Consider the following 26,501-nt stretch of genomic DNA (forward strand, 5'->3'; position numbering starts at 1 on the left):
AGGCCAGAGTATCTGTCAACCTGACAATGGCTCTAGACAGGATAACTCCATCTAAATGGCACCTATCAACCGGTATTCTTGCTGCAGTTCTTTCTGTCACATCTGCTTAGTAAATGCCCTAAGTAGTATCATTCTGGGTTGCATACCATATTTGCAAGGATGGAAGATGTTGATTTTTTTTAACTTCCTGGAAAACTCTGTTTATGCAGTGGCCAAATATGCCATACAACTACATCAGAACCTAGTTAATGCATCCTGAGAAAATGTGGTATTAATCACAGGAAGGAAGGAAAGACCCAGCATTTTAGCAGGTGGATGATGGAGGAAGAAGGGGAGAATGATATACAACTTTGCATGTATGCCCTGGCTTTTTTCCAGCCTGCAACAATGGCTTTTTCTTTGTTTCTCTCTTTCTTTATTTCTTTCTAATCTATACCTATATCTTTTCCTCCTGGCCCCTAAGCCAGATCCTAGAAAGCTCAGGTTCTGGTTTCCTGCTGGGAGGCTCTGAGCAAATCTTGTCCTCTTCCTTATGCTTCATTTTATCCCAAGTTAGTTAAGACCAGATTGGACTTGACCTTCCTTCCAGTGCTTGGATAATGGGAGTCCTTGACACAGTTCTTCTTACTGTTCTTTCCCAGACTGAGTTTGGAACAAACTCTCCAGTCCTATAGAATCATGATTTTAATCTGGGTAAGACAAAGGGAGATTGGATCAGTGAACTACTGGACTTTTCTCTAACCAGAGCCAAAATCTCCTTTCCTTGGCCCCAGGATCAGAGTTTATTTTTGTCTATTGGCATGTTAGGCAGGGTACAAATGATACAAGAGGAATTCCAGTATAAGCAGGCCACTCTAGCCTGTGTTGCACTACGTAACAATTGCCCCAAATTCCTCTTCTCGGCCTCTCTTGTTACAGAGAATCCCTTACCACCTTCTCCCTTTTTAAATACCCTCCTCCCAAGGGTCTCCAGGAGACCCTGAAAGACCACATCAGATGTACTCACATTTGAGTCTCCTCCTCCTCCTTCTTCTCTATCTCTGGCTTCCTTTAGCTCATGTCCAGTGACCGTGAAGTGGCTTCTAGGAGCCTTGCCATTGCCCATGTTGGCAACATCCCTCATGAGGATGCTGACAGCTGTACCAGGATTTCTGTCTTCTAGCACACCCAGCAATTTCTGGATGTAATGGGAAGCAGGAGCAGATCTACTGAGCTCCCAAGCCTACTCCTTCACCCAGTCTCATCAAGTCTCTTGGAGGAACAGCCCCTCTGCTTCTGGTCCGAACTCTTCCATTGCTATAGGAGGGCACAAAGGCCAGTGCTGGGGTAGGTAGATGACACACCATGCCCCATTGTTGTTCAATTTCTTCCTCCCTTGTCTTCCACCGACAAGATAGTAGTATAAACTCCTCCATTCTTCAGCCATAAACAAAAGTGCCCATGCAACTCATGTAAATGAAGTCTTGAGGAAGAGGTGGGAACCTGGCTCCAACTAAGCCTCAATGCTCATTACAGAGAAAGCCCTAGGATGGGCATCCTCTGATGGCAAATGGGTGTAGGTAGCACTGTCCTTCCTTTGGGCTTCCAAACATTTGTTCATGCCTTGGAAAGGGAATTTCTCACGAATGTGTCTGGATTCTTATTTAGTTGGATAGGTAAATAGTAGCATTTATGGAACGTCTACAACAAAGTAGACCCATTCTCAAATCAGTCCCAACTTTGTTGTCTTATTTCAATGAACTCCAAAATTTCTCTGCCTTGGCTTCCCCTCCATACCACCATGCTGTTGACTATTAACGCTCTTGGAGAAATAAACCTTGCCGTTTATTAGCTATCAGCTGTTGGTGGCCTTCCCAGAGGTATTTATATTTCAAGAAATATAAATGGAAGTCTACCTCACCTCCAAGTTACAAAAGAATGAATCTCTAATGGTGGAAGGTCAAGCATCAGTAACAGACTGGTAGGAACATGATTTGGGGTCACTTTTCCCTTTTTAAAATCATTACACTTATTTCATTCTTCTGCCCCTCACCCCCTATAAGTTCTGGCCTGGCTTACAGTCTATAGAGAAAGCATGGTGCTCCTTGCAGGAATAAAGCACTGAACTTTAATAGGGAGACTCAAATTCTAGCTCCATTTCTGTCACAAGTTGCTGAAGACTCTAGGGTGGGGAAGTATCAAGACAGAGACCTCTGAGCAAAAGGAGGGGGTGACTAAAGTTTGTCCCTGCCCTCACAGCCCTTTGTAGTTCTGGTTTTTATCTCTTCCTCTGTAATGTGAGGAGTTTGGACAAGCTGAATTCATGGGCCACTTTCAACTCTTTTGTTCTATTATCATGAACCCTGTGTAGCTGGCGTTCAGAGTAGAGATGCTGTCCCCAGAAAAACGTATCAGGAAAGCTTGTACTCCAAGGGCTCAGGCATTTGCACCTTAAGAATACCCAACCCTACCTATCTTCATAGTTGTTTTTCTTTAGAAAAAAAAAAAAGATGAGCTTTAAATGCCACCTTAAGGAGTTCAAATCTCATGGTCTCCTGGTAGGAATCGTGTGTTTTAAAACACTGTGTCTAAGCAAGACTTACAGAGAAGGTCTGTTTAGCTGGAAGTTTATAGAGAAACATGTCAGCTAGTGTCATCCAGGCACAAGAATGGGCAGCCTGGTTAAATGCATCTGTAGATTGGTACTCCTGGGTATCTCTTTGCAAGGCAGCCATAGCACCTGCCTTTCCTTGACTACCTTTCCCATCACACTTCCTACCCTCTGCCCCTGTTGTCACAGTTTGCTGTAGTTCTATTCAGATGCTTTAAATGGCATACAGTGCCTGAAAAACATCTGAGGGTTTAACCTGACATGAACATATAACATATAAAAACTCCCCACAGTAAGTTCAAGAATAAAGAGGTCTTTTTATTCCTAAGCAAAGATGGCATAAGGTCATGTGCACTCAAAGCTCTTTGGGGGATGGGAAGAACTCTCAGGTTGGTCATTTCCCCAGTAGGTCTTCAGGGGAGTATCTTAATCTTTTGTGGCCAGTAGCAAGTGAAACACAGGAAAGCCTTCCCAAGAGATGCTTCAGTAGCTGCTTCTTTGGGGCTTATTTAAAAAAAAAAAAAAGCAGAGAAGTTATCTTAGAGTTATCTAAGGAAAATAGTTTAAATTCAGTCCTGCCTAGAAGCAGGGGACAGGACATGTGACTTCAAGGGTCCCCTACTGAGTTGTACAATCTACAATTATAATAAAAGACTTAAGAAGTATTAGCCACAAAGGGAAACAAAAGCAAAAATGAACTATTGGGACTTAATCAAGATAAAAAGCTTCTGCACAGCAAAAGAAAACAGTCAACAAAACTAAAAGACAACCTACAGAATGGGAGAAGATATTTGCAAATGACCTATTAGATAAAGGGCTAGTATCCAAGATCTATAAAGAACTTATTAAACTCAACACCCAAGAAACAAACAACCCAATCATGAAATGGGCAGAAGACATGAACAGAAATTTTACCAAAGAAGACATACACATGGCCAACAAGCACATGAGAAAATGTTCCGCATCACTTGCCATCAGGGAAATACAAATCAAAACCACAATGAGATACCACCTCACACCAGTGAGAATGGTGAAAATTAACAAGACAGGAAACAACAGATGTTGGAGAGGATGTGGAGAAGGGGGAACACTCTTGCACTGTTGGTGGGAATGTGAACTGGTACAGCCACTCTGGAAAACTGTGTGGAGGTTCCTCAAAGAGTTAAAAATAGAGCTACCCTATGGCCCAGCAATTGCACTGCTGGGGATTTACCCCAAAGATACAGATGCAGTGAAAACATCAGGACACCTGCACCCCAACGTTTATAGCAGCCATGTCCACAATAGCCAAACTGTGGAAGAAGCCTCGGTGTCCATCGACAGATGGATAAAGAAGACATAGTCTATATATACAATGGAATATTACTCAGCCACTAGAAATGATGAATACCCACTATTTGCTTTGACATATTATGCTGAGAGAAATAAGTCCATCGGAGAAGGACAATCATTATATGGTTTCACTCATATGGGGAATATAAGAAATAGTGAAAGGGATTATAGGGGAAAGGAGAGAAAATGAGTGGGAAAAATTAGAGAGGGTGACAAAACATGAGAGACTCCTAACTCTGGGAAACGAACTAGGGGTGGTAGAAATGGAGGTGGGCAGCGGGTGGGGGTGACTGGGTGATGGGCACTGAGAGGGCACTTGACGGGATGAGCACTGGGTGTTATACTATATGTTGGCAAATCGAACTTCAATAAATAAATAAATAAATAAATAAATAAATAAATAAATAATTTATATTTAAAAATATATTAGTCACAGTCCTATGACTCTCCTGAAGACAGGTGGTTGAGCATGGTTGGTTCCCAGCCTTCCTTCAATCTGGAGAGTCAAGGAGAATCACTGGACAAAGGCCATACTCACATAGGTGGAGGGGGCATTAGACTCCCCAGAGAGGGCCAGGCCCAACCTAAAATAGGAGAAGCTGCCAGGGAACCACAGACTTGTGTTGGGAACATAAGCCTCACTTGGTTTTATCAAACACAATTATACAGAGCATAGAAATTTGAGGGGAAAAAGTTTCCAAACCCTACTCTGTGGAAAAGATCCAGACCAGTTCTGAGCCAGAATCTATTATTGTATCTTGGTTCAGATTCTGCTGACCTGTGGGACGGCCCAATATGCCCCTCTCAGGCCCACCAGGAGGTTTCCTGAAGCAGCACTTTGTGGATTCACCTGGACTTCTGGTGAAGTCCTTTTTCCTACAAAAAATTTTTTCTCTTCCTTCCCAAGGCTGTCAGGACCTCTTCCTGACTTGTCTTCCCCTTCCATCTAGGAGAGCTGGCAGTGTCCCAAATTGCCAGGCCACTGGGCAGAGTTCCCAGAGACCCAGGCCATGCTTCTTCTGTCTGCTTGTCTGGGCATATGCCTGATGTCCTGAGCAATTTACGTCTGCCATTGTAGTGCTTCCAATCAGAAGAAGTCACACAGTTGTGTTTACTGCAATCCAGAACATCAGTCTAGGGAGAGAGATAGTGTCCCCAGTCTCATCCCCTCTGAACACTAAAGGGATAGATTTGAGAATTAAGAGAAAGAAAATATGTAATGGGGATGATGGCAACCCCTAACCATGACTCTTTAGAATCCAAAGATAAAAGCAAGAACTCGGATCAGAATTGAGAGGAGATTGCCAACATGCCCTGCCCATTCCACACTTTAATATGGTGAAACTACACAGACAGCTCAGCTTATACCTTCTGTCTGGGCAGGAGGTATGTCTGGCTTCTATCTAGCCAGTTGTCCTGTGGAGAGGACAGATACTTTCACTCTTCCTCAAACAGATGTGAGCTACTTGAAACTGCCTTGCTCTGTTTAAGACAGAAGTATGTACAGGTAGCAAAAAGTAGGTCCTTGACTTCCTTCCCATTTCTTTTTTATAACCTCTGTAGTAATTTTTATAGGGGGAGCCAGTGAATGGTAAACTGTTTGAACCTGTAATGTCCAAAATGGCTCTTTTTCATATATACACACCTAAATGATACTTTTACTGGGTATGCAGTTCCAATTCAGTATCTTCCCCACTGCCCCCACAGTTCTATGCATACAGTTCCACTGCCTTTTTGCATCCAGAAGAAATCTATTGTCACTCTCATATATTTTTCTCTCTGAAAGTTTTTTTTCCCTTTTCCTTTTTCTCTCCCTTTATAGCAGTTTTTCTTTATTATTGTCATGTATCCAGTTACAGGTCTTTTCTCTATCATCATCTTTGAATCTTGGGACTTTTTTCTTATACTAATTATTTTATACTTTCTGGTCAATTTTATGGAATGCTTTCTTTTCTGTTTTCTTTTCTTCATTCCATTCATTCTATCCTCCTGAAATTCCTTGTAGACAGATACCAAAATATCTGAATTCAAGTTCTCCAAATCTTAACTTTTTCCATATTTTCACCCATGATCTTTTAGGTAACACAAGATAATTCCTCCATTTCATCTTCCAATTCACTAACTCTTTGGCTCTGTCTACAGTCCTGCCAATTTGTTGGTTTTTAAATTTTATTGTGAACATTTTTAGTTTCTAAGGTCTTTGGTTAATTTTTTTCTATAGACCTAATAGCAGTAATTTCCAAAAACTCTAGAAAAGTCCTCTTCTGCTTACACTACTAACATTTTCTTGAGTGTGAACTTTTATTTTTTTTTATTTTTTTATTTTTTATTTTTTTTTTACTGCAATCAGTACCTCTTTTTCACATTATTGGTTTTCCACACATTTTTGGCGAATTCTACATACATGCTCATTTTTGTATCAGAAAACCCATGTTAATCTGGTCAACAGAGGTAAAGAGTAGGATGTACTATGGGGCAGGTTTTACTTCAGCTTGTCCAACATAAGTGAGGGAAGGGCCTGATGTCAGTAGAGTGAGCCAGTAGGGAGTAAAATAGGGAGGATAGGGAGAATGATTTCACCTGGAACCTACTCTCTTTGACCATCCAAGCAATCTCTATTGCTCATTGCTTATCCTGAGAAGGTCAAATGTAGAGGCGTGGAGGGAGTCATCTGCCTGCCTGATCCTCCTGGTAACCCCAACTACTTGCCTTGTCATGTATTATAGGCTTCCTTTTGCCTCATATTTGCCATTTTGAGACATGGAACCCATTTTTAAGGAATCCTTAATGGCAGCATTTGGAGTTGTGGCTTCCTTCGTCAGATCTTGACTACTGTCCATCCTCAGGGAGCTCTGTTTCTGAGCTACCAAAGACATCCTTTCTTGTTTTCTAGCACTGGGTGTATTTTTAAAATGTATGTCATTTCTATGAGAATAGTTATCATTACATATGGGGATTTTGGATGGAAGGGTGAGATTGCCAATTTTACTTAACCCCTCATCTTAAACAAAAAGACATGATATGTTCTCAATAAAGGATTGTTGGATGACCAAATGGATTCACATACTTCATGGTAATTTTTACTTTAAAATTTTCTACAATTGAAACATTGTCAATTCACTGACTTAGTGACTGATTTCAACATGTCCCTTCCCCCATATTAAGTGGATGGAGAATTTGGCATCAGTTAGTAGAATCTTAGGGCCTAGTGGCATGGATGTTCTTGTCATTCCAGATTTTCCAAAGATCGGTAAATTGAAAAAAAGACCCTAATATTTTTCATTATAACAGATGCCCACATGAGCTAATACCCATTGGTGGCTCCTGATATTGAGTGTAATTTTGTAATCTTTATGAAGTATTAGGAAAATTTGGATTCTAGAGAAGAGGATGGGCCTTTGACAGCACAAGAAGGAGATGAAACCAGTCTTCCTCCTCCTCTACCTTTGAAGTACACATAGAAGCTCAGTGATACTGCTTCATTTTATGTCACCTGAGTTAAAGCCAGGATATAACCTTCTGTCCTGCAATTCATGCTCACAATCCAGAAAGCACTCATGGCCAGTGAATTCACCATGGTTTCCTACAGAAGGTAGAGGGCCCAAGCCAAGGTTCTGTAGACTAAATCCCTATATAGGGTGGCAGGGTAGATGACGTGGCATTGCATATAAGCTCATGAAGCATTATATCATAAAGAGCAATTCCATTGGAGAGTTCAGTCTACCCCTTCTAAACAATGTGGCCATTTCCCCACAATTCACCAAAGCCCTGTCATGTTCTCAAGGTCTCACTAAGTTTCATTTCTATGAAACCTTTCTTGTGGCCTCCCAGCCTATGGGGAATCTTTTTTTTCTTTAAACTTTTATAGCATTATAGACAAAGAATGTCACTGATTTGACACCTCATCTTACAGAGTTTTGTCCTACTTTAGCCAAAAGTTACACCCAACAACTGTAATTATGCAGAATATAGCTTAAGGGAAGGAAAACACTCTCAGAAAAGTAAGGAGAATAGTTATCACATTGTACATGCAACACTCCAACCACCACGCCAGAGCGTATTACCCTTATGTTGAGTATAAAGTTAAGCTTGCTCATTAAACAAAATAGTTCTCTCATGTCTCCAGTCAATCCTCAATTCTAATGGTTACAGCCAATTAGGGTACAGTAGCAGCTAGAACTTGACAAGAAATGACTGCCATTGGTTTGGAAGAAAGAAGAACCAACAACTAGAAAAATTTGGGGGATATTCATGGAAAGATCAAGTTAGAACCAAACTATTAGAAAGAGATGAAATTGAGTTCTGTGAATTGTTTTATTTTTTTAAAAGGTTTTATTTATTTATTCACAAGAGACATAGAGAGAGAAGCAGAGACATAGGCAGAGGGAGAAACAGGCTCCATGCAGGGAGCTTGATGTGGGACTTGATCCCAGGACCCCAGGATCACGCCCTGAGCCAAAGGCAGATGCTCAACCACTGAGCCACAGAGGTGTCCCTGTGAATGGTTTTATAAGGCAGAAGAGGTTATCCCTTTAAAGATTCCCCCATCAAAGTATTCAAATAAAATGTTTCAGAACTCAAAAGCTGTAAGAATATCTGCTGCAGGAAAATCCAGGTACCTGGTGCACTCCATGCCCAAACCAAGTTGAATAAAGAAAAGTCAAGCCACTCTCCCTTTCTGTGCTGCAGATGCTTAGCTGTTTCCTGGCCATGCCTCTTGATTTCTCAATTGTAAGCTCCAAGAAAGCAGGATCAGACCTTCTGTTTCATTTCCCTCTCAATGCCTGGCTCAGTGCTAAACACATACAAGATGCTTATGCATACTAGTTGAATGAATGAATGAATGTATCTAAAAAACTGATCACTTCTTTGAACTTTTATCATTAGGCTCACTGCCGTTTGTTATTCTGGAGGAAGATTAGGAAGTGGGATTTTTAAAATAATTTTTGAACAACTAGGAAGTCTTGTAAACAAACGACTGCAGCCCCACAGTGCTCATTACCACCTATCCATTAGCTTGCTCTTCACTTCCAGCATTACTATAAGGAAATTTGGTTCTCTTCTAATCACTGTAGCTGACCCTACAAGTATAAATTCCTGAGGAAGTAAAAGATGATACAGGATGCTGCCTGATTTCTCCAAGGTTAGAGCCTTGTGGGCCCAGCTCCTGAGGGACCCCCCTTTCTCACCATCTACCAAATGGGCAGACTGGAAGCCTAGTCCCCATTTAGCTGCATACTAGGATACTTGCATCCTAGAACCCGCAAACAGCTGCAGATGCTTCATTAGGTAGAAAGTAGAAGAAGTAGTAGGAGATTGCCATCAGTGCTCCAGGGAAATTATCCCTCAATTGACTATTCTGATTGACCCAGCCATGGAAGCCTCTGCCTGAGAAGGCTTTTTTTGCAGGGACCCATCAGTCTGCCTCATTTCATGACCTCTCCGCACAGCATTGAGCAAAAACTCCTGCCCTAAGAGAGAGACAGGAGAGGAAGAGAGAGAACATACATGTGCCAGTGAGGAGCCTTGAGCACCTGTGCATCTACCATATAAATGCAGACCAACTCACAGACACTTCCCTGGTTCACTGTTTATAAACCTGCCAATAGCAAAACCTAATTCAAGCAGAGAATCAGACTTCCAAGAAATTGTCTGCCCTCAGATAGACCAGCTGATTTAGTCCTCCATTGCCCCATAGGCCCACATTTCTTCCACTCCATGCAAATGAGAGCTCATCCTTTTTAGAAGCCTCTGGAAAGGCAGCTTCAACCTCCGTCATTCCCAAACACCCTGACTCCTAGCAAGAAGTGCGGATACCTGTGTAACCCGAACAGTTCTCACTTGTAGCTGAAGCTCCCTTTAAGGAGATTTGTCTCTTGGCAGGGCCAGGAAATGTTTGGGCCTCTGCTCAAACTCACCGTGTTGGGAGAGATGATAAAGGGATTTTTATGAAAATCGGTCTTAAGACCAGTTACCCAAGTGAGGTATTCCCTCTATTAAAATGTTTAGATTCTTAGGAGACAAAACACATGACTCCTAAAGCTCTGCTGAGCACCCAGCCCAACCCCATTTCTTAGCAAATTATCAGAAAGCCAACTTTAAAAGCTCTGACATGGAAAAGGGTGTCTAAAAGGAGACTCTTAAGGCACAAAATTAATCAGTCTTTAGCCTCTCATCCTCCACATACACCATACACTTACAGGATGTGGAAGAGAGTGAGCATAACAAACAAGAGTGTTCTGGGGGCACTGGGCTCTCCTGGGAGGGAACCAGGAATCAGCAGTCTGACACCCCAGTGGGTAGGGTGGTGAAAGAGGTAAGCTTGTCCCATCAGTGTGGATAGAGGGAATAATAATGCCCCAGCTTTTGCAGAACAACAGATGTGGTAGGGAGACAGGATTGTGCACAGATTACTTGCAATCTATCTCCACTTCTATTAGAGATCAAAAGTAATGAATACCCCAGTATTCAGTAATTTCTAATGACTCAGGAGATGGTAGGGTTCTAAAGACCTAAGGACTCTACTGTGCTGAGAGCTAGCAAGCAAGATCAACTCAGATCTTGAAGAGGAAGAAACCTCCAGGGATCTCTCTAACTAAAAGTAGGCAGACAGGTTCAGTCATGAACTGATGGGAAGTGACATCCATAGACACTCTGACCCACCTGAAAACTGATTTTAAAACAAAAGCTAAAACCCAGTTCAGTAGTAAAGGTCAGTCCTTGCTTGACAGTCCCCAGGGCAAATGTCCACAATTCTCCCAGTTAACCAGAATAAGAAACCATGCATTTCCTCCTCTAGGACTGCTCTGCACCTTCTCTCCCAAATCTCCCTTGCCTTCAGCCCCCAAATGCCACCTTTTGTGACCACCACCACCTCAAAGCCAGCCTAGGGCCCTCCATTACCACTAATTTTGATTTGCACAAAGTAAGACCCACTTTCCTCATCATTAGATATCCCTTCTCTCAGAGGCCAAGCAGTCAGCAATACATGATGAGAATCACCTATATGCTAATTCTATAGACACCACTCTGCCAGGGACCCTGCCTTCAGGGAGCTTATAATCTGATGGGCCAACAGCCCCTACTCCCAAGAGGAACAAAAATAAACAAGAATGAAAATGTTACAAGCAAATAAATAATAAGAGAATTTGAATACCACCTGGGTAGAGTTCCATGTTTAAGTTTGTTGTTTCAGCAAATGTATACTAACAGCCTGGTATAACTGAGGTACTATATAGGTACTAGGGATATAAAGATAAGTAAGACATGATCCCTACCCTGGAGGAAAGGCCTTGGTCAGGGAAGAGCACTTGAGAAGGTTAATTGTAAGACAATGAAGGTCTTGACAAGAGTGTGAAATGACTGCTATAGAAACATTTAGGCCCAGGAGCTGGCCTTGGGATGTTCAGGTGAAACTTCCAGTGAAGAACCCTAACTGATTATGAGTTATTCAAGCAGAGGAAGGCGCTGAGGTGGGCACAGAGCTGCAGACAGTATAAATTGGGTGGAAAAGAAAAAAGAAATGTGTCTTCTGGCAGTGGCTCAGGGGCACTGGATCTGAGGGCATTGGGTTAAAAGCTGACAGGGAAGGGGCAGAGAGGGGGAAATAAATAGCAGGTTTCATGTGCTGCATGCCTACAATGAGCAAGGCAGTTTGCTAGACAAACACAAAAACAAAGGCACGTATACATTATTTCATTTTATCCTCACAGCACCCCCGATGTAGGCATATTACTATCATTATACATACATGTAAGAATGCGGAAGCTCATAGAGGTTAAGTAACTTAACTCAAAGTCACACAGCCAACATGCTGCCCCAACTCGAGCACAAGTCTTAGTTATCCTGAGTCTCTCCAAGTCCAAACATTAGGCATGTTTATATTACCACAGGATGTGAAGGGCCTTTGACACCCCTCTAAGGAGTTTGGACTTTATCCTGAAGGCATCGGGGAAGCCCTGAAGAATTTTAGGCAGGAGGGTGGCATGAACGGATTAGCATTTTTAGAAGTTCATTCTAACAACTGTGTGGAGAATGGATGGGAGGAGTCACACAGCAAGGCAGAAAGTGCAAGCAGGGAAGGGTGCTCATAAATCCTAGCTAGAGAATAGAGGTCTGAAGTATTGTTATGGCAGCAAATGAACTCCATGGGGAGTAAGAAGGTAGAATCAACTGATCTTGATGATGGACTGGGTATGGGTAGAAAGGAGAATGAACTGCCAAAAGTAAGTGGGAAAGCACCCAGTGGGATTGGTAGGAGCTGGATCTCACATAATAGTTAATTTGGCCAGTTGGCCACATAATATTTACCAAGATAGGGAACAAAGGGGAAAGGGCAGGTTGAGAGGTCAGGAAAGAAATCCAGTTTTGGGGTAGCAAGAGAAGATGCCCCTTCAGGAGGTGGCTAACCCATCTGATCCTCAGGAAGGACACCTGGCTAGGCTTCCATCCAGTGGGCAGTCATCAGCATCACAATCACATTTGAACTCTTGAAGAGAATCAGCTCACCCAAGGAGAAAGTGATGACTGGGAATTGCAAAGAATAGACTAGAACTCTGGAAAACCCTAATCATTAAGTAGGATGAACAGAGGGAGAGGATCTCAGGAAGGAGAATGAAAAAGACCAGCTAGAGAGACAGAAGGAAACCCAGGAGACAGCACTGGCATGGAAGCCAAGACCAGAGGGCATCTCTGGGGTAGAGCAGTCAATGGCATCACACAGAGGAACCTTCAAGTCTGGGAGGCCTGAGTGGTATCCATTGGACTTTATGATCCAGAGATCAGCAGTGATTTCAGCTGATGGGGTTGCACGGAATATTTGTGGAAGCTAGGTCTACGAAGCCGGACTGTGAGATTTGAGAGGTGAATGAAAGGGAATGGAAAGCAGATAATAAATGCAATGATACCCTCAAGAAAATTGACAGTAAAGACAGTTACAAGACCATAGTTTCTAGAAGGGATCTAGGGTTGAGAGAGGGTTTTGTCATTTTTGTTCAAAGAGCTAGGGAACACATTTTAATGCTAATGGGAGACCCCTGAAGGTGAGGAAAGGGCTTGGCTATGAGAGAAGGAACATCTATGGAATAAGCTCACTGAGGAATGGGGAGAGGAGGGAACTCAATGCTGTGGACAAGTATTAGATATTCTCAATAATAATAGCCAGTTGTCATTGTTATGGGAAGAAAAGCTAACAGGAAGGGTGGGCTGGAGGGGCCAGAGAGTGAGCAAGAACCTCCCATAGTGAACTTTTCTTTGACCTTGAAGTACAAGGTGAGTTGTACTTCCAGTTGCTGCTGGGAGTTGAGGTAAGGAGAGTAGGTAGGAAAGAAAGCTAGCTAAGTTGACAGGTTGAGAATTTGTGACTTTTGTGCGGGCAGCACATAAAGCTAGCCGGGGTCCAAGGAAGGGTTGTGGGAAGGCAGCAGCACCAAGGACCAAGCACAGATTGGAAAGCCAGTGCTGGCCTAAATGGAGGAAGTGGTGTGACCTTAGACAGCTGTGGTGGTGACCCCAGCTAGGAGCAGAGCAGGCATTCAGCTAACTGAGTTAGCCCCTCCCCAGAGGCTGACAGAGGCAGACAATGAGGTGAAGGAGTAGAAGTGGCGCAGGAGTGGTTGGCACAATGTGTTACAGAGAAGCAAGTGATGGCGTGAGGGGACTTCTTGGGGCTCTTGGGAGGAAATGGAAAGGCTAAGTCCTTGATACAGGGAGGCCTTGAGGTCACAAAGCTGACCAGAAGTTGGGATGGAAGAGAACCCAGCACACATTAAGAAGTGGAGCAGTTCTGGATAGTGGAGATGAAGAGGGTGATTTTAATGGGGGTGGGGAAGGTAACAGACATTCCTAATTACAGCAGCCTTGTCTTCCACCAGAACACAAGAATGTAACAGTCACATTCAGCAAGGTGTCACCACCACTGGAGCTTCTCTGGGAACCTAGTGCCTTTCCCTGCCTACTACCTCCCTTTCCTACCTCTTCTGTGTGCATTGCATCACAGACTCAGACTAGAAGAGCCTGCCTGGCAGTGAGCTGGCACACATGGGGACTCCAGATTGCCATGTTTAAGATGGATGAAGGAGAGGTTTCCTGGTTTCTGGTTAGAGCTCACTCTCCCAGCACAGCATCCTCCCCCTCCCACCCCAGGGCTTCCTTTTCTCTGATCCAGTTACCTCTTGGCTTTTAGATTTTGCCCCAAACTGACCCACAGACTTGTTCTCTGACTAAGCCTTCATTTACCCCATGCAGATTTTGGTACTGCTGGTGGCATTATCCTTGTATTAGATCCAGATGTTCTCCAGCTGCTTCCAAAAGGGCTGGCTTATAGAAATGGCTCTTGCAGGCCAGATAGGTGGCCTAATCCTGTGTACTCAAGACTGGTACTTGAGTCCTGGCACGGCAGCCTTGCTAACTCCAGGTGAAGACGAGACAAGCAGCTGGGGTGTGGACTTGCCCTTCATGTTCCTCTCTCCATAATGGCAGGCAAGCCGTTCATTCCCCAAGGGGCCTGTGCACCTGTATCCACATGTGAAGAATGGCCTGCTCTTATCCCCCAGGCTCCTTGAGCTAACCTAATACTTCCAGCCCTCAACGCTTGAGCACCCTGTGTCAGACCCCATGCTAGGAAGTATATAGTCACTTGGACTTCCCAAAGAACTTTGAAGTGAGTGTTGTCCTAACCTTACAGTTGAGGAAAGGGAGGCTCAGAGAAGTTAAGTAACTTGTCCCATTGTCCCACAGCTTGCGAGTTGCAAAGCCAGGATTCAAAGCTAGGCCTTTGTTCTACCAAAACCAGGCACCTTCACTTCTCCTAGCCTGTCTACCTTAAAAGGGCTGATGGCAAATTCATGCTTTCATACACATCCATTCATCCATTTACCAAACATGAGCACTTGCCAAACTCCAAATACTACACTTCAAGACTTAGAAATATTAAGCGTAGCATTAGCAGATGAGGTGAGGTGTTGATAGCCAGGAGCACAGTAGAATCCATTTCTTATGGCAACCTGCAGATCAGTCCTGCAGCCAGAAAATGTTCTCCAAGTCACCTCTTTTTCCAGTCACCTTTTCTTGTTCTCATATACAGAATCAAGAAAGAAAGAGAGAGTAAGAATGAGGCTGTACCTTCTGAGCCTACCACTCTCCGCAATCTGATGGGGAGATCTGACTTGAAGAGCAGTGCTATGGGCATTGGTGTCTCTCCCACACACTGCAGAGGCCTTTGGAATCCTTTCAAAACACCCGCCACCCTTGCACCAAGTGCTTCGTATTTTTTATAGTCAGCACAAAAGTTCAGACAGGCCAAATCTTAAGAGACCTGTTCTGTTCCTCCCCCATTTGAGCGCTCCCCCAACCCCAGCCCTCCCTTCCCCCACTACATACACACATGTACACGCATATGCGCGCGCACGCACACACACGCACCCTACCACTAACAGTCTCCTTCCACACAGGAGAAATGGCTGTTTTCCCAGCTACTGCTTATTGGACCAGGGACAGGCATCAGACTTACGGATGACCCATGTATTGGCCAGTGGCCCCTGAGGTGGCCTAGCACAAAAGTGGCTACTAACGTGGGCATGGTGACGATAGTCTAATTGAATTCTCTGAAGAAGTGTGAATGTGAAAGAAAAGGCAGCTGGTAGTATGACTTAAAGCTAAAAGATACAGAGAGAAGCCAGAAGTAAGCAGAAGCCATGAATAAGAGACTACATGCTGTTGGTGCAGAGCAGCAGGATCTGTAGAGGCAGAGACAAGGGAGCTTCTAGAGAACCAAACACTAGGATTGAGGAATTTTACCTTGTCGTAGAGAGGATGAGATAACTCAGAGCTCCTGTTCCAGGCTCATAGAAGCCAATCTGCCCTCATTGATTATGAAACCCTGAGGCTTTGTGGTCTCCCAATTTCCAGAAATATCCTTACAATAAATTCCCATTATTGAAAGTAACCTGAGAGGGTCTCTGTGTCTCTGAGAGAGGTTAATACTTGGGTTCTTTAAATCTGTACAGATTCACGGGAATGGATGGGGGAGGGCTGGGAGCATGGGTGAGTCACCACACAAAGACTCTTGGCATTTTTGTCACTCCATCCTGCCCTTCTCATTCCTGCCAAAAAGCACAGCTGACTGCACAGCCCAGATCTGGCTCTCTATCCAGCATAGTCACTGAACCACCCGCCCTGCCCTCCCCTCCCCACCCAGGTATACAATCACTGCCACTTGCTTTTCCATGAAGAAACTTTTGTCGCCCTCACACACAATCTATCAGAACTCAAGACACTGGTCACCAATGTCTGGACTCCACCAGAGTGTGGCCCCAGTGGAAACCTGCTACATTAAAGCAGGGCATCTTCTCTTTAAATGTATCTTTTCCAGTAGCCTGTTTGAACTTAAGTCTTAAAAAAAAGTACTCCTAAATGTTTGTTTTCAAGAGCAGGCCCCATGTCCCAAGGCCTGTGGCAAGTTGGAAGTTTGGGTCCCTTGAAGTAGCCTGAGCATGGACATGGCACTTGAGAGCTAAGGATCACATCCCAAATTGCCAGGTTCACATTTAGCTGAAGGAAAATGTCCATTCTCCTCTCCCTCTGTCTCTGAGGCTCCCTGGAGGGCATCCCTGGACACAGCTGTCCACCGGAGGTGGTGGTTTGTGATGGTGCCTCGTTCCTACCATCTAAGAGAGACCATTCTAAGATGGGTCCCCTCTTCACACTTTCCCCATTTCCTCCATCCAGAAAACTCCAGTGGATACGTCTACACCAGCAGTGGTTTCCCAGCCGAATGATCTAGGTAAGGCACACGGGTATGACCCACCCGCCCAGAAGAGAAAACAAATGACAAAGAACTGAAGAAAGAGGACAGCTTTGAACAGGTCTCCCCTCAGCAACTCCCAGCCTCAACCCCATTCTCACATGCTGCCCTCTTTCGCTCCACCATAGCTTAGTGCTTCCCTTGGCCCTCTGAGTAAGAGGCACATCGAATCTTTTGGGGAAAAAAATCACAAAAGTCAGTATAATTGGTACAGTCACCATGTCTCAGATGCCCAGGAGACTGGAGGATTTGAAACACTCTGACACATCCACTTTCTCAAGGTTGTTGAGGTATGAGGCTGGTTGCCTTTCCACGGACACAGATGCAGCAGCATCTCATTCTCTGGCTTCAGCGGGAAATGAGCCATTCCTCATAAAGTATAACATTATCTTTAAGCTAACTGAAATTTGACACCAGAGGTTTTAAGATTGCTTTAAAAGGCTGGCATTTTTGAAAGTTTTGTTTTTGTTTACAAATTATGTATGATCCACTCCTCTGCCTTTTTAAACTAAGCATTTTGAAAATAATGTCACCTTTTCATGATGACTTGCTTGGGGACATTAGTGTGAATACCCATCATTGCCCTGAGATGTCGTCCATCCAGAGTGCAGGGACCATGTCTTAGTTGTCTTTATATCTCTCAACACCTCAGCCAATGTGCAGTCAAGCAAGGCTGTGAGTCACATGTGTGGGGTTGCACAGAGGAAAATCCAGAGGTTATGGATCAGGAGGCAGATAGAACTCTTGGCTCTTGATGGCTCTGCTTTGGGAGTCAACTTTTTCTGAGTGCCTGAATCCTGCACCTTGCTATCAGGTTCCCACGTTGCCAGATCTTAATGCTCTTTGTTTTCTAATATTTTTTTTGTTGATATATGGATCACATATCATAAAATTTACCCTTGCAAAGTGGTTTTTAGGAAGGTTACAAAACTGTGACACCATCACCTTTAATTCCAAACATTTCTCCATCCCTAAAAGGAAATCCCATACCCATCAATTGTGACTCCTCTTTCTCCATTCCAGACCAGCCCCTGGCCACCACTAATCTACTTTTTGTCTCTCAGGATTTGTCCATTCAGGAAACTTCCCTAGGAATAGAATCATCCATCTTGTGGTCCTTGGTATCTAGCTTCCTGATACCTTTAAGCATAATGTCTTCAAGGCCTGTTCGAGTGCCAGGACTTGTTGCTACACTTCTTGCTTCTGCTTCTGAACATTTTCTTCACCTTCTCCCTTGTATTTTCATTTTCTGTGAGCATGATAACACAACTTGTTAGGATGTGTGGAAAACAGACTAAATCAATCTCCTAGAAAACTCTGAGTTCTTGTAAAAATGTGGGACATTTGGGCACTTTTGTTTAACATGCTCAGATGTGTTACCTGCTTGCTTTCAATTTCCTATTTTCTCAATGGCCAAGATTTCTGGATTAGTGCCTTCTAGGTGTGAAAAGGGTCAAAAAGCATTCACTTCATTTCCATTGTGTTATTCATTTTTACAAATCCTTTTATACATCTTTTCTATTTTGAGTTTCTCACCAGCACTAAAGAGCTGGTTCATACAAGAAAGAGAAAAGTGGCCCCTGACACTTAAGAATGGGCCTGACATTCACAACTAAGCCTCAATTTGTTAGGATGTACATTAGGATGTAGCCATGGTGTTCTACTGGACATAATCTCACAGGACACCAACATCAGACATAGTGATTCTGTGACTGCGAGGGAGACAAAAAGGAATGCTTCACAATTTCATCGAAGCCCAGACAAAAAATCAGGTCACTGTGCAAATCACAGACTTATCAAGCACTTCCTCATCCTGGATAATACAAATAAACTGCTGCTTCTTTACCAACCACAACTTGAGCCTTCCTCCATCCTTCTCACCTTCTAGATAAGAATTATCCAGATACTCAATCATAGCATTACACCTGCTTACTGCTAATAGTCAACTCAGAGGGAAAAGCTCCATCACCTTCCTAAACACTCCTAAAAACACCAGACACAAGCCAAAATCCCATAAATTTTTTCTAACATTCTCTTTCCTGGTGTACGTTCTTCCTTCTTGAGACAAGTCAATGAACTCAACTTTGTTCAACCACAGGTATGTTCTTGGTGGTGGTTTTTAACTGGAGAATATCGGCAGAAATGAAAGTTCTACTAAGAATCAGCAGAAACATGCACTTCCTCGAACCAAGAGACTCCTGCCTTCATTATGGTATACACACATCTGAAACCTCTTGACTCTATGCCTGTTTGGGGAACTATGCAGCCCCTAGCTAGGAGGTAAGCTCAGAATTAGTTGCATTCCAGTGTTTCTTTGAGGCACTTCTGCTTTGAGCTTATTCTATTTTCTTAGAAATATGATGCTGTGGGACTTCTCAGTTATCTGGTCAGTTTGGGACTGTTCCCTAGTGAAATTGTTTAGTAGCTTTCTAACAGCTGCTCCTATGTCTGTCTAATGTCTTAAATGCTTTTTATTTTTAGGTGGAGAAGTCTACATGAAGAGCACAGACACAGGCCCAAGAAGTCAGTCCCTGAGCTGGTCTCCATGGCAAAGGAATTCAGGAGATCACCTCAGATCAGAATCCTTTTGGACAGACTTTACCCCAAGCCACCATTCAAAAAGGCTTCTTCCCCAATTTGATCTTTGTGTTGTTCCAGAAAACTGCTTTCATTGATGTCTCATCTGCCTGGAATCTAGAGGATTTTTGGCTGGCCCCTAATTGGTGACAATCAGCCTTTGACCCTTGACCAACTCCAGAGACAGAAAGTCTCCTTACAGTCTATTCTGGTTCACTTGGGGATCTTCTTTATGTAAAATGGCACTCTTCTGGGCCAAACACCTGCTGCTTTCTTGTTCACTAATGTGTGAAGGCATCTCCTATTTCTCTAACACAATATAAGAGATAATTTGAAACTGCAATGGCCACTTGAGGGAATTTTGACATAAAGAAGATGGTACAGATACAGTACAGAAAGTGAAGAAACCCTCATGAAGAGCTTGTCATGTCTAAAAGAGAGATCATTTTGTTTAATGTAAGAGACACAGGCTTTCTCCTTTGTTTCCATACTTCAAGGATTATTAAGTGCTGGCTTTTTATCATACAGCTTGAAAAAATGTCAAGGGTCCAAGCTATTGTCTAAAACAGTATAATGTCACTCTCTTTCAAGTGTATATGTCAAAATCCATTTTTCCACAGCAAACCTTTTCACCTCTCCTTCAGAAAAAATCTCATTACCCTTACAGTGGTAATTTCACACTTATCGGAAGCTAGCTCCCTTTATTTATTTATTTATTTATTTATTTATTTATTTATTTATTTATTGTTTCTATCCTTCTATATTTCCCTCCCTTTGGAAAATGTAAAGATGGCTGATCAAAAGCATCATTCCATTATCTAGAGTCCAGTCCAGGTAAGCAGTCAAAAATGTCTACAAAGGAAGTTATTCAATTCAATTGAGATCCTTTTTATGGGCACTGAAAAGCATATTTAGATAATAGTCTCTCTCTCTCTCTCTCTCTCTCTCTCTTTTTTATGATAGTCACAGAGAGAGAGAGAGAGAGGCAGAGACACAGGCAGAGGGAGATGCAGGCTCCATGCACCGGGAGCCCGACGTGGGACTCGATCCCGGGTCTACAGGATCACTCCCTGGGCCAAAGGCAGGCGCTAAACCGCTGCGCCACCCAGGGATCCCCTCTCTCTCTCTTTATAACACATTTGTGAAATAATAAGGTTTTATCTCCAAGATAAAGTAGTCCTGGGCTTGATTCAGAGTCCTTAAAATTTTTACCATATACAAATATTCCAGCCTACTATTTTGCTTTAAACAAGGCATGGTTCAGCTTCTCACAGTTCATACTTCCCAAGTTTTCCACATTGGTTTTATTCATTTTTTAAAATATTTTATTTGAGAGTGCACATGAAAGAGCACGAGAGAAAGAGAGAGCACACACAAGTGGGGAAGGGGCAGAAGTAGAGGGAGGAGCAGACTCCTTGCTGAGCAGGGAGTCTGATGTGGGTGGGGCTTGATCCCAGAACCTTGGGATCATGACCTGAGTGAGCCAAAAGTAGATGCTTAACTGACTGAGCTACCCAGGTGCCCCTTAACATTGGTTTTATGTTGTAGTTAAGTTTCACTGTGGCCATAAGTTGTTTTAAAATAAAAATTATACATACATACATATAAAATTATATTCCAACTAAATAGAATCATAATGACTCCTTTGGGAGACATGCAAAAAATGCTGAGATTCTGGTTCACATGCAGGTCATCTACTGCCTACTACTATATTTGACTCCTCCCTTTCCTCAGTATGAGCCCTTTACAATCCTCCCGTTACTTTTGACTCTCTGTGGTCTTCTGCCACTTGAGGAAAAAATGAAATTCTTGTAGTTTTCTCCAACCTTAGCTACTGTTCTGAATTTAACTGATTTTTCTTTCTTTCTTTCTTTTTTTTTTTTTTTTTTACAAAATTTAACTAGACACTTAAAGTAGATGATCTTCTACGTTCCCCTTCTGGTTCTTAAGTTTCCCTTGCGTAATTAACTCCAGACTTGAATCTATTAAAACTGAACCTTACCCCACTTCAACAAGATGCTTCTGCTGGGGTAACTGCAACCCTATCAGCAAAATCTAGCCCATCGGGAATGTGAACTAATATTGGGGGCTCTTCTCACTACAAGAGTCAATCTGTTCTTGCTCTGCAGGAACTATTTAACTCCGCTCAAGGGATCTGCACACCTTGAGGAATGAAAACTTAGCTCACTGCTGTTATGCCAAATGATACTTATTCTCCCAATACAGTCTGCACCCCCACTAGGGGCTTAATTTCTCATGTGGACTTTGTGCTTCCACCCACCTGCTAGCACATTAACTTATTACCCTATGTATTCAAGATAGCTATTGGAGACTTTCAGGTGCTTCAAATTACCACCCTTCCACTGGATCAAGTTTCCCTGAAAAGCATATGTGAAAATCTCCAAAACAGGCAAGCACAGAGTACATCATGCGTTCTCTGAGAGCTACAGTTCCCCCAGTAGGGATTCATACCATTGAGAAAAGTAGTTCAAACTTGTCTCTCACTTTAACAGGCACCATAAATGACAGTAGCTCATTTTAAATTCCATTAACCAGAGTTGGATCATCGCATGGATAATCACATGGCCCTAGAGTTCCTCTCAGGTAGTCAAAGAGAAATTTATATTACAGCAAACATGCCTTGCTATCCCTATGTCAATACTATAGGACAAGCAGGGCAGTATATGACTGAGTAAAAGATGAAAGCCACCTGGCTTTCTAAAACAGACCAGATGGATTCTGGCACATGTTTTCATTGAGTTTTATAATCCAGACCCCTTCGCTTTGAGACCTGTCACAAAAAAACGAATCATCCTTTTGTTTCTAATGATTGCTTGTGTTGCAGTTGGTTGATATATCCTGCCCAGGGTCTTTGGTGCTACTGTGCAGGAATTATCAAGTCACAGGAGCCAACAATTCACCTTGCAACAAAAGAACCAGAAGAAGACTAACACCTAGTCCAACCACACACTATGTTTCTCTGGACACCCCCTTGATTCTGATCAGCATAAATTCAGTAAAGGGCAAGATCTGGATGTCAAGGTTTAATGTCCTATAGCTTGGCTCTATTTCCATGGCCAAAAGGAAGAATCTTTGGCTAGAAGGCATTGACACTTTTTTTTTTTTAAAAGAAATGGAGGCTCATAGAGGTTAAGTGACTTGCCCAAGTTCACATTGTTAACCTCCAGCAAGGCCAGGACTTGAGCTCAGGTTGTAAGACCTGGCCAGGGATCTGAGCAAAAGTGCGTCCTGTTGAGTTGCCTACCTCAGTACCAATGAGGGGGAGGAGAAAATGGGGGATCATCAGACTTGCCATGACAGAGCTCACAACAGCTTTTCTTTGCCCCATAAACACATAATGTCAGAGCTCAAGGAACTTTAGAGACCATCCAGTCTAACTTCTCAGTTTATAGATAAGGAGACTCAGGCCCAGGGAAGAAAAGTGACTTGTTCAAGGTCACACAGCAAATTAGTGGCAATGTCCAGACTTGATCCAAGATCATCAGAGCTTGGTGCACTGCCGCATCTTGCCCCTTATCAGGAGCAGATGCATTCATCCTTCCTGATTGCTGGAGGATGTTATCATGTTCTGCTTCAGTGCCCTTGCTTCCTAGGAAGAAACATCTCCAGCCAGGAGTGGCCAGTTTTTCCCTTTCAGCCTTGTGGAATTTCTGTCTTGTAATTTTAGTTAGAAACGTTGTCTCAGTTTCTTCAGTGACTGAGGCTACCTGGAAAGAATTCAACTCTGTGTACACATGCATAGTTCTTTATGCTAAATGGAGAATGAGCAGCAGCACATATAACCTTAACAGGAGGGCAAGCTAAAAGTTCTGTTCCCCTTTGAACCTTCTCAAGACATCCTTCAATCCACCCATGCAATTATCTTCTGAGTTCATTCTCAAAAGTAAGACCCCAAATTTCAGGGTCTATTTATAGCCAGACAATCATGCTACTCCCTGCTAAAAAAAAAAAAAAAAAAAAACCTTTGATTACTCCCTAGGTCTTCAAAATAAAGTCACAAATCCTTAACCCATTATTCTAGGCCACCTGCTATCTGGTTTAACTTTACCTCTGGTGCTCACGCCCACTATTTCCTCTGCAGCCGCTTAGTCTCCCTTTAGCAGATCAGATAGACTACAAAGAACTGCTCCTCTTTCTAAATCCCAAACTTGTTCTCTCTCTTGACAAAATACACATACTGGCATATATATCTTTTCTTCCCTAAGGGTAGAGTCTCTAGTTGATTTTTATTATTTTCACCCAGCAGAGCGCCCTGGCATATGATAGATCTTAACAAATAGTGAGTAAATGAATGAGTGTATGCTTGAAAAAAGTTACATTTATCCTCCTCCTTGCTTGGGCAGAATTAACTACTACTGAAAACAGATAATGTCTTTATGTTTATATTCTGTTGAGAAAATCTAAAGCTCAAATGAGAAAGCAAGCTGAAGTGTGGCGTTGCTTTATTGGGAAGATTTTTCTTTTCTTAAAGAAGTACACATTAAAAAATAAACGCATTACACTAGGAGTTGAGATGGTATCGACTATCTTTGTGGTTTGGGTGCACTTTTAAACCAGGATTCATGGCTGGGGAAACAAAAGAACCTCTTTGCCTGTATAATGTTGTTCCCTTCCTTTATTGCTTTAAAAAGGCAAGATGTAGTTTGCATTCCTTTCACTGCTACTGCTAATGTTGTTTGCTTTGTGTTTTTGAACAAAAATAACTTGCCGTTCATATTGCTTTCAACGGTTGGTAAAGATCCCCTCTCCTTATGGATTCCACTCATTTGTAACCAAGGTCTTGAGTATTGCTAACAGAGGCTCCCTCAGCCCCATAGCTTCTGTGATAAAGCAGCAGGTCTATTCTATTAAGCACCAGGTAATATCAGCATTTTTTAACCTTATTAGAAGGATCCTGAAGCTGGAGGGATTATCCTGTATATACAATTGCCCTAGGCAAGAATGTATGCCAACATCCCAAGAGTATAAAGATTGCCACCAACACCACTGTAAGGTGATAACAGTTCTTTACAGTTTACATATCTTTTATCCTGGTTATTCTTCCTCTTGATCATTATTAAAAGCATCTTCTAAGATAGGTGTTACTCTCTAGAGCACAGCCAAAAATATTAGATGGTCTGTTCCTGGAGCACACAGCTTGGCAGGACTAACATTTAAAAATGCAGTGTTTTTTTCCTCTATGCTACAGCAAACCTCCGCTAGTCTTCTGAAAGTCCAACTTCTTGGAAATATGTAGAAAAAGCAACTATAACCTTCCTTGATATTCTAAGCTAGCTAGCAACCTTCAGTCTAGAGAAAATCTTCTAGAAGTCCAAGACAGGTCCATGTGCCACGCACCTGCATGTATAAACATTTACCCATCAACCATAACCTTAACTCTGAAGCCAAAAACTAGAAATTCTCAAAGTACATTTTAGTCATGAAGGCTCACTTTCAGGGCAAATTATGATTTGGGGTAATGTCTCCCTCTTCCCAAATGCCTCTGATATTACAAAAATCAAACCCTGAATCTTCGGGCCTTCTGCTAATTTCACTCTTTCTACACAGACTCTAGGGACTTTCACCATTCACTACTCCAATAGGAAGGGTGGTCCCTAACCGTGTGTGGCAGTTAAAACTTGCCATGCCTTTTCCATCTGCCTGCAGCTATGTTCCAAGATCTCAGGAAAGGACTAGCCAGGTCTAACAAAGACATTTCTGTGACTTAACAAACTGGCTTCTTCCCATTCAGCCCAAAGTTACCATGCTTTTTTATATTGGTTACAGTCGGGGAACTGCTGGCCCTCCTCAAACACTCTCATTCTTTTGTCTACCCTCATCTTGGCTTCTGTCTGCCCCTGCCAGCAACTCTTCAAAAGAGCAATTATGGCATTTATCCTGAACCACATAATGTGATTCCTAATGAGAATAAATGAATGGCCAGCCCCACTCGTTTCTCTGTCTGAAATTTGGACTGCACCTGAGGGACTTCCTGCTTTAAGATAAGAGGCTATCTCAGAAGAGGGAGGAAGTCGTGCCCACTAAGGAGGTAGTTCTGTCCAATGAGGTCAGGGCAGGGCTGTTGGCAGCTTCCGTTAATTCCGTTGGGGCAGGCAAGTGGTGATTGGCAGTTAGTTCTGCGGCTGAGATGAGGATGCTGGGATGGATTTTTAAGTGCACAGTGGGCCCTTACAACATGAGCCTAGCTTAAGTGCCCAAGGAAATGGAATAGCAGGGAGAAGGGATATTCGCAAATAATGCCAAAACCTCTTGTTAGTCTTTGGCTTCCATATCCTTCCCCAAAACTTTAGGTCAGGTACTAAGCAGCCCAACATTTCCAACTCTCCCCTGTTTCTTCATGGTAAAGGTTCCTGCTGGCAAAGCAATAGCTGAGATGTTGACAAGATAAAGGGTTGTAAAAAAAAAAATTACCCCAGATAATCTACAAAAAGCTTGTTGAATTAGTTATGGATCTCTGAATCTCAGTTAGGTTTGTTTGGTCAGTGACCTTGCTCAAGAATTGACAGAGGAGATGTCTAATAAATACCTGTTGGATGGATAAATACACAGCTAAATGAATTTTTATCTGAGCTTACCAGCACAGAAGTAAAGCCCCAGCAGCCTCAGGCCAACACCTGCTAGAAGAATTCCAGTGTCAGCCCCAGGAAAGCGGGCAAGAAGAAACAAATCCTAAACAAGGCTAACACAGGGGATTTCCTTCCTCCTCTTGCCCTCACTTCCACTACGGTAGTGAAAGTCCCATCAAGGCCAGTCATCAAAACAGCAACAGCAGCATATAAAAGAATTACTGTTTGCTATGGTCATTCAGAAGTTTCCTGGAAACCTGGCTCTATCCCTATACCATTGCCCCATGAGTATGGGAGTGATGAGCTTGAGCTCTGAAATCAGGAAGCCCCAAGTTTGAAAACTGGGTCCTCTTACTAACTGGATGTGAGACTTTGGGCAAATTACTTAACCTCTCTAAACCTCAATTTCCTCAATCTGTAAAATGGGGATAATATTGGGTAAAGCACTAAGCATAATGTCAGAAATATAATAACTCAATAAATGTTCATTTTTTCTTATTCCTGCACCCTACTCTGCCATTCCCTTCTTTCTCCTCCTCACCATTACTTCTAGTGATATCATTGTCTATGAACAACCAGAGTAGAATGACCAGAAAAATTAGGTAATTTCGGA

The 26,501-nt window shown here is 42.8% G+C and overlaps 1 protein-coding gene and 1 long non-coding RNA gene across 11 annotated transcripts in view; one reads left to right on the top strand and one right to left on the bottom strand.

Annotated features, from left to right (window-relative positions):
• PRMT8 (protein arginine methyltransferase 8) overlaps positions 1 to 15,215 on the bottom strand; it is a 116,564-nt gene extending 101,349 nt beyond the window's left edge. For all 9 annotated transcript variants that reach the window (XM_072799344.1, XM_072799343.1, XM_072799342.1 and 6 more), the window contains exon 1: positions 1,007 to 15,215. The gene's annotated coding sequence lies outside the window, so the exon portion shown is untranslated. The remainder of the gene's footprint in view (positions 1 to 1,006) is intronic.
• LOC140617638 (uncharacterized) overlaps positions 1 to 23,829 on the top strand; it is a 33,591-nt gene extending 9,762 nt beyond the window's left edge. For both annotated transcript variants that reach the window (XR_012017820.1, XR_012017821.1), the window contains 2 exons: positions 18,823 to 19,004; positions 19,206 to 23,829. This is a non-coding gene — a long non-coding RNA (uncharacterized lncRNA). The remainder of the gene's footprint in view (positions 1 to 18,822; positions 19,005 to 19,205) is intronic.
• Positions 23,830 to 26,501: the final 2,672 nt, after the last annotated feature.

The sequence above is a fragment of the Canis lupus genome, chromosome 25 (assembly GCF_048164855.1).
Source record: "Canis lupus baileyi chromosome 25, mCanLup2.hap1, whole genome shotgun sequence".
In the NCBI taxonomy this organism is placed as follows: Eukaryota; Metazoa; Chordata; class Mammalia; order Carnivora; family Canidae; genus Canis; species Canis lupus.